Below are 8,855 nucleotides of genomic sequence, written 5' to 3'. Positions count from 1 at the left end.
GATTAAGGTGGAATTTCCTAAGAGGGAGACAATTAACCCGTGGAACTGCTGGCCACCAGACGTTGTCGATGCTCCAACACTGGAAGTGTTTAAGGAGAGACTGGAGAGCCATCTGCCTGAAATGGCATAAGGATTTCTGCTTGAGCAGGGGGCTGGACTAGATGACCTCCAAGGTCCCTTCCAACTCTGTTATTCTGTGAAAGGCGAGAGGGGGTCCAGAGCACCAGAAGGCAGGAGGAGAAGCAGAGGATGGAATCTAACCCAGGAAAGTTCTGGGTGCCTCATCACTGGAGGCTTTGAAGAAGAGACTGGACGGCCATTTTGTTTATTGATTTTACTTATCGGTCAATTGCTTACAAGATAATAGGTAGAAGTATAAACACGAGTAAGAATACAGGAAATAGGTAGGAATAGGACAATAGGACAGGGGCAGATTTTATACGGGTAGAGCTTCAGCAGGGGGCTGGACTAGAAGACCTCGAAGGTCTCCTCCAATGGTGGGAAGGACCAAATGCTACAGTCCCTGGGCTGGCTTGTAAATCCTCTATCCTGCTGGGACAAAACGTGGAGCATCCTCCTCCTCCCCCCTCCCGCCCCGAAGTAAAACTCCACTTTGTGGCCCGTCTGGATTTGGAAGTGCAGAAGAAGAGGTTGGGTCAGCCAGAGGTGACAGTGCGCATCTGGTTCGCAACCTCATCTGTGTGATCCCAGAGCAACACCCCCCCCCAAAAAAAATGTTTTAGGAAGGAAGGAAACGCAGAAAGAGGGAAGGGAAGTTCTAGAGGCCTGAAGTCTCGTGGAAAATGATTTGGGTGGGGGGACACACGTAGGAGGAAAAGGAAGCCCCCCCGCCCGAAATCCTGGCAGTGTCTCCTCTGTGGGTGGGCATCTCGGAGACCTTTCCGCTGGAAGAAGAAGGCAGAAGGGGAGACCCCTGAAGAGGATTGGGTGGGGGTGGGGGGGGGATTGGTGGGGCTGAGACCCCCCCCCACAAACCAACACAGTCTGAGGGGGAACAACCCTCTCAGCCTGTGAAGTGGAAAGGAATTGGAGCCGGCTAGAAGAATTAAAAGAATTAACTGATCCAGGAGGGAAGCAACCTGGAATTAAGGAGAAACTTCCCAACAGGGAGGACAGGTAACCAGCGGGACAGCCTGCCACCAGAAGTGGTGGGTGCTTCGTCACTGGAGGCGTTTAAGAAGAGACGGTCACTTATCTGACATGGTATCTCCTACTTGCGCAGGGGGCTGGACTAGAAGACCTCCAAGGTCCCTTCCAACTATTCTATTCTATTCTATTCTATTCTATTCTACTCTACTCTACTCTACTCTACTCTACTCTACTCTACTCTACTCTACTCCACTCCACTCCATTCCATTCCATTCCATTCCATTCCATTCCATTCCATTCCATTCCATTTAATTCTAATTCTATTCTATTCTATTCTATTCTATTCTATTCTATTCTATTCTATTCTATTCTATTCTATTCTACATTCCAATATCTATTCCATTCCATTCTATTTAATTCTATTATTCTATTCTATTCTATTCTACTTCTACTCTACTCTACTCTACTCTATTCTAATTCTATTCTATTCTATTCTACATTCCAATATCTATTCTATTCTATTCTATTCTATTCTATTCTATTCTATTCTATTCTATTCTATTCTATTCTATTCTATTCTATTCTATTCTATTCTATTCTATTCTATTCTATTCTATTCTATTCTATTCTATTCTATTCTATTCTATTCTATTCTATTCTATTCCGCTCTACTCCACTCCACTCCACTCCACTCCATTCCATTCTATTTAATTCTAATTCTATTATTCTATCCTATTAGACTAGACTAGACAAGAATAGAATGGGACAGTTTTTTTCCTGAACGCCATCACTCTGCTAATCAAATAATTCCCTCAACACTGTTCATCTATTTACAAATTCTGCATTACTATTACTATTAATCTTCTCCTTATCACCCATCCCCTCCCGCTTGTGACTATATGACCGTAACTGTGTTGCTTGTATCCTTACAATCTATATTGACTGTTTCCTACTATGATTTGATTGCTTATTGTACCCTCTGACTATCATTAAGTGTTGTACGGTATGATTCTTGACTCTTGGCAGATGCCTCTTGTCTTTTTATGTACACTGAAAGCATTTGCACCAGAGACAAATTCCTTGTGTGTCCAATCACAATTGGCCAATAAAGAATTCTATTCTGTTCTGTTCTGTTCTGTTCTCTATTCTCTGTCTATTCTATTCTATTTCCACACCACAATTGGAATCACACACCCCCATGTGGCGCAAAAGCATATTACAATGAACATCAAAACGCAACTCCACAGATTTAAAACTCTCAGCAGGAAAGACAAGAACTAGATGGTCTTTCAAAATAAGCGTGTTTTTTTTTAAATTCTCAAAACAGAAAAAACCCAGAAGCTTTGATTTGGGGTTTTGACGATGACCTTAATTGGTGACTCTACAAGCAGCTAGAGTTTGCTAAATATGTACAGTAAAAAAAAATTTGAGGTTGTAATTATGTTTTGTATTTTACTGCACCAAAAACAGTTGGAACTCACTGCTTTATTTTCTTCTTTTTTACTTAGTAATGTCTCTTCCATTCTTTTCTCTCACCTATTCCCCTATTATCTTTGCTTCCATTTGCATTGTGAATTTTAATAAAGATTCTTTTTTAAAAAGATAAGCAGTTATTTTCAAACACAAAGGTTTTTTGTTATTAGAGACCAGAATGAGTTTGTCTAGAATAAGATTTGCTCCATTAGCCTTCCTTCCTTCCTTCCTTCCTTCCTTCCTTCCTTCCTTCCTTCCTTCCTTCCTTCCTTCCTTCCTTCCTTCCTTCCTCCTCCCTTCCTCTCCCTCCCCCGTCTCTCTCTCTGTCTCTCTCTCTCCTTACTAGATAGTTTTCTTAATGGAAAAAATAAATTACATGGGCTTAATGTACTTTGATTTCAGCCAAGAGTTTGCTTATTTGAATTCATTCCCTCCCCTTTTCTATTGAGTGGACAAGGCTGAGAGAAATTGCAGAAAGAAACCTGTTATGTCCTGAGGACTCTAGGAGTTCTCACTCAGGTCCATTCACTTTGCGGGGGCGTTTTCCCCTTCACCCATTGGTTGGTCCTCCCCAGCAGCCAGCTATAAAAGCAGGCTGCGGGGTCCAACCAGTCGCTGATCGCTGCGAGCCAGTTCCAGGCGTGGCAAGCACGGTCAGCCCTTTATTGTTATAATAAAGTATTGTTGCACTCATGCTCTGGTTCAGCCTCTCTTTTCCCAAACTTAACACTGGCGACGAGGATGGGATGGCTACCAGAAGCACCATGCAACCGCTGAGTCACTAGCCGCCGATCCGCAGCCAGAGAGAGCGATCGGCGGCGAGAAAAGCAACGCTGATCCGCAGCCAGAGAGAGCGGTCAGCAAGCAAAAAGAGCAAACAAAAAGAGCGAACGCTGGTCCGCCAACAGAGAAAGCGGCCAGCAAGCAATAGAAGCGAACACTGATCCGCAGCCAGAGAGAGCGGTCAGATCGAAAGTTAGAAGCGCTGTAGCCGCTTGTTAGCCCAGCTACAGGGAAAGTGAAGCGCTGCGAGCCGCAGCCGCTCATTGTTTAGGCGCGAAATTCAAACGGCTGTCATTTGAATTTCAAACCTAAAAGGCACAGCACAGCGCTGTAGTCAAGTCACTGACGCCCACACAGGCGCGAATTTAAACGCCACCAACGGCTGACGGCCAAACGTGGCTAACCCAGAGAGAGAGAGAGAGGATTGCGAAAAGCCTCTCCAGAGCTGAAATCACTTGCCTGCCACAGGCACTAGAACATTTTTCTGCTGCCCCAGAGAGATTTTTTCCACAGGTTGTTCTACCGGCCCCATCACCATGAACTCCAATCCAGTCTTCCCAGCGTTCAAACCGGATGAGGAGAAGTGGGAATCATACAAGAACCGTTTTAACCATTATATCGATGCAATTGGGCTTGCTGATGCTGGAGAACATCGGAAAAAATCGTATTTCCTGATCTACTGTGGAGCCATCGTCTTCGATACTGCCACAGCCCTCGTGGCGCCACGTGAGTTGAAAAACGTTCCTTGGTCAGAGCTACTTGAAATCCTCACTAACCACTGTTCTCCCAGGCCCTCACAGATTGCCAGGAGATTCACCTTCCGTATGAGGAAGCAAGCGGACAAGGAAACCATTAATCAGTATATGGCCGCTCTCAGAACAGCAGCATTGCATTGTGGGTTTGGAACCTACCTGGAGGACATGCTCCTCGATCAACTAGTCTGCGGGGTCAAGGACCTACACCTTCAAAGGCGCCTCCTTGCGAAAAAAGACCTCAATCTCGCACAAGCAGTCGAGGAGGCCTTAGCAGCAGAATTGGCAGCGCACTCAGCCACCGAAATCCATGGCCCGACTGCCAAGCTGACATCAATCCCAGTCCACTCCGAGGAGATGGTAGCAGAGGAATCCCTGAGTGATGAAAACGACGTCCACCGCCTCTCCAACGACAGACGGCCGCAGGTAGGAGCCAAACAAGAAAACATCGGTCCACCCAAGCACATCACCCTGTGCCTAGCCTGTGGTGGTTCTCATCTGAGGGCCACCTGCAAGTTTAAAGGAGCCACCTGCAATAACTGCCATAAAAGGGGCACATCGCGAGAGTCTGCCAAGCTCCCCAAGGCTCAACACAAAGGCACCCCCGTCTCACACTCGGGGCCGCAGAGGCAAGTATTGAACTGTCGCACACATCACCGTGCCAAACACACTTGCCACACTGTTAGTAAAATCTCTCTCTCCGTTTACTTAGAAGGTAAACCGTGCTGCATGGAGGTTGACACAGGGTCAGCGCTCTCAATTATCTCGTGGAACACCCTCAAGAGGCTCCAGCCCAGCCTATCAACTAGCCGGCTCCAGAAGTGCCAGTTTAGCCTGAAGGACTACCAGGGGAGAACCATTCCTGTGATCGGCAGAGGCAAGTTCCTTGTCAGTTTTAAAGCTTTTAAAGGTCACCTACCTCTAGTGGTAGTTAACGGCAATCTCCCTACCTTATTGGGGCTCGATTGGTTTCCCCATCTCGGCCTAGGGCTAACAGGAGTCCATGCTGTCTCAACCTCAGACACTGACTCCTTATTCGCTGATTACTCAGATGTATTCAGCGAGGAGCTGGGGTGTTATAACGGTACCCGATATCGTTCTCAGTCGACCCCCAGGCAGTCCCAATCAGGCTAAAACCGCGTGAGGGTCCCATTCGCTATTCGCCAAAACTAGATGCTGAATTGGATAAACTATTAAAACAAGGGGTCATTGAGCCAACAGATTTCGCCAAATGGGAGACGCCCATTGTCACACCCCTCAAAAAGACGGTAGCCTGAGAATTTGCTCGGACTACAAGACCACAATCAATAAGTTGCTACAAGTTAGCGCTTACCCAGTGCCCGTCATTCAGCATTTATTACACACTTTTGAACCTGGCAGCATTTTTGCCAAATTGGACATGTCTCAAGCGTATCAACAGTTCCCTGTTGACAACCAAACAGCGGAACTCCAGACCATTGTCACTCACAGGGGTGCTTTCAGATGCAAGCGTCTCCAATTTGGCGTAAGTGTTGCCCCAGGTATTTTTCAATCCTCATGGAGCGGATTTTACAGGGCCTCCTGGAGTAGTACCCTACTTGACGACATCTTGGTCTCGGCCAGGGACAGACCCCAACTCTTCCAGAGAGTTCGAGCAGTGTTAGAGAGGTTCAGACAGCATGGCCTCAAATTGAAAAAAAGAAAAATGCGCCATTGCCACTAGACAGGTGGACTTTCTGGGTTATAAAATTGACGCCTCAGGCATTCACCCCTGGAGTCCAAGGTTAAGGCAATTCACGAGGCACCCACTCCAACCTCCAAAACGGAACTACAGGCCTTCTTGGGGCTATTAAACTTTTACGCGTCTTTCTTTGCCCCATAAAGCATCAGTAGCTGAACCCCTACACAGATTACTGGATAAAAAGTCACCTTGGCACTGGGGGCACAAAGAAGACCATGCTTTTCACGCCATGAAATCACTACTCACGTCAGAGGCGGTACTTATTCAATTCGACCCAAACCTTCCTTTAGTGCTGGCAGCAGACGCATCCCCCTTTGAATTGGGGCAGTATTAAGCCACAGGCTTCCCAATGGCGCCGAGGCTCCCATTGCCTTTTTCTCCAGAACGCTCTCCGCAACAGAGCGTAATTACAGCCAGATCGATAAGGAAGCTCTAGCAGCTGTTGCAGCAGTGAAAAATTTCACGAATTTCTTTTTGGCCATTTTTCGAGCTGGTCACAGACCACAAGCCCCTCCTGGGTCTACTAGCTGGGGACAAACAGACCCCTCAAGTCCTTTCCCTAGGATGATGACGAGATGGACCCTCTTCCTAGCAGCCTACTCCTACAGACTCATACACCGGCCAGGTAAAACATTGTCCCACGCTGACGCTCTCAGCCGCTGTCCTTTGCCGGCCCCGGCTGAAGACCCTGCGCCTGTCCACGCTATTTTCGAGGTAACACAATTGGACCTCCCCATCACTGCCCTTGACATTGCTGCTAAAACCAAGGCAGACAAAACGCTCGCCCAGGTGCTCGACTGGGTGAGGAGGGGGTGGCCGGGTGGAAATGTTGAAAACAAATTCTCACCTTTCAAGACCCGCATGCAGGAACTGTCCAGTTTTCAGGGCTGTCTACTGTGGGGCACTCGAGTGGTCATCCCGACCTTACTGCGTACCCGAGTCCTGGAGGCGTTGCACGAGGGACACCCTGGCATCGTGAGAATGAAGGCGTTAGCACGCAGCTACGTATGGTGGCCGGGCCTCGACGAGGACATCGCTAGATGGGTAAGCTCCTGCAACCCCTGCCAGGAATCCCGTCCAGCTCCTCCTATTGCCACCCCTACTAAATGGGAGAGCGCCAGCGCTCCGTGGTCCAGAATTCACATCGACCTGGCCGGCCCCTTGCATGGGAAGATGTTCCTAGTGGTCGTGGACGCCTATTCTAAATGGATTGACGTTGCACAGCTAGCCACGACCACCACACAAGCAATCACCAACGTGTTAACACGCCTGTTTGTTACACACGGGCTACCCGACTCCATTGTCTCCGACAATGGCCCGCAGTTCGCATCAAACGAGTTCAGCTGTTTCGCTGCCAACCTGGGTATCCGCCACATTTTCACAGCCCCATTTCATCCTGCCAGTAACGGATTGGCTGAAAGGGCCGTCAGGACCACTAAAGAAGCCCTGGCTAGGTTCAGTAAGGTTGACTGGCACCACAAACTCTCGCGTTTCCTGATAAGCCAGCATTCAACTCCATGTTCAGTCACCAACAAGTCCCCAGCTGAGCTCCTGATGGGCAGGCGTCTGAGGACTGTATTGGACAGACTTCATCCACAATACTGCCCTGACTCTCCCTCGCTTCCACATCGGGGTTAGACATTTTATATTACAGGAGCCAGTATTCGCGAGGAACTTCGCTGGTGACCCCCTGTGGATCCCGGGCGAGATCGTGGCCATCACCGGACCAAGGTCGTATCGGGTCAGACTAGAGGACGGCTGGGTCTGGAGAAGGCACCTGGACCAGCTGTGTAGGCGCCTCAGCACCCACACTAGCAGGGACCCAGAATCACAAAGCGACGGGAGGTCTCAGCATCAACCCCACATCCACATCCTTCCCGGCGACCAGTACACACCAACCGTCAGTCCAGAAAACCCGAGCACAGACAGCGGCGCCCAGACGGTGGACCAGCCCGATCCAGTCTACGGGAGCACGTCCCCAGTGACCAACCCTACGAGTCCCGGGCCTGCCCGAACCGAGGGGCATGTTGGTGACACTTACCCGGCTCTGCCTTCCCAGACAGACTCTGAACGAACAGTCAGCGTTCCAGAGCTGCGCCGTTCCGGGCGCCAACATAAACCTCCTGCCTACCTCAAAGACTATGCGTGTTCGCATCTGGGGGGAAGGGGTGTTATGTCCTGAGGACTCTAGGAGTTCTCACTCAGGTCCATTCACTTTGCGGGGGCGTTTTCCCCTTCACCCATTGGTTGGTCCTCCCCAGCAGCCAGCTATAAAAGCAGGCTGCGGGGTCCAACCAGTCGCTGATCGCTGCGAGCCAGTTCCAGGCGTGGCAAGCACGGTCAGCCCTTTATTGTTATAATAAAGTATTGTTGCACTCATGCTCTGGTTCAGCCTCTCTTTTCCCAAACTTAACAAAACCTCTTTTCCCTTCTCTGCACCCACAAAAATACCACAGTTACACCCGCAGATGGGCTCCGCAGTAACCTCTTCAGGGCAACCTTAACACCACTCACACTCATTCCTAGTCGGCTAGGGAAACATCTTCTGCAAGCAAACATCCCAGGACAGAGAGCACCATGGGCTCCATAGTTCAACCCCGAGCCATAGAAGTTCCCTGCTATTAGAAACACTGGAGCGTTTGTTCTATTGAGATACTCAACAGAAGTCGCCAAGCTGCCAAGTGAGCATCCCCCTTAGTAGAGGGGTTGAAACTCAAAATTTCGGACAAGGGGATCCATTCGGTGGGAAAATGGCCTCCCCCTTCCTCACCCTGTTGCATAACCAGAGGCAGTGAATCAAAAAAGCACGTGAAGTATTATTGGTACCGCTTTGTAAACCCTTAGTAAGGCCACACCTGGAATATTGCATCCAGTTTTGGTCACCGCATTACCAAAAAAGATGTTGAGACTTTGGAAAAAGTTCAGAGAAGAGCAACTAAGAGGATTAAAGGCCGAGAGAGAAAACAGCGGCTGCAACTTTGGGGTCTGGCTAGTCTAAAGAAAAGAAGAATTAGGGG

The sequence above is a fragment of the Pseudonaja textilis genome, unplaced genomic scaffold (genome assembly GCF_049901715.1).
Source record: "Pseudonaja textilis isolate UNSWEBS1 unplaced genomic scaffold, rPseTex1.2 PTEXSCF78, whole genome shotgun sequence".
NCBI lineage: Eukaryota > Metazoa > Chordata > Lepidosauria > Squamata > Elapidae > Pseudonaja > Pseudonaja textilis.
Note: the sequence above shows the minus strand (reverse complement) of the source record.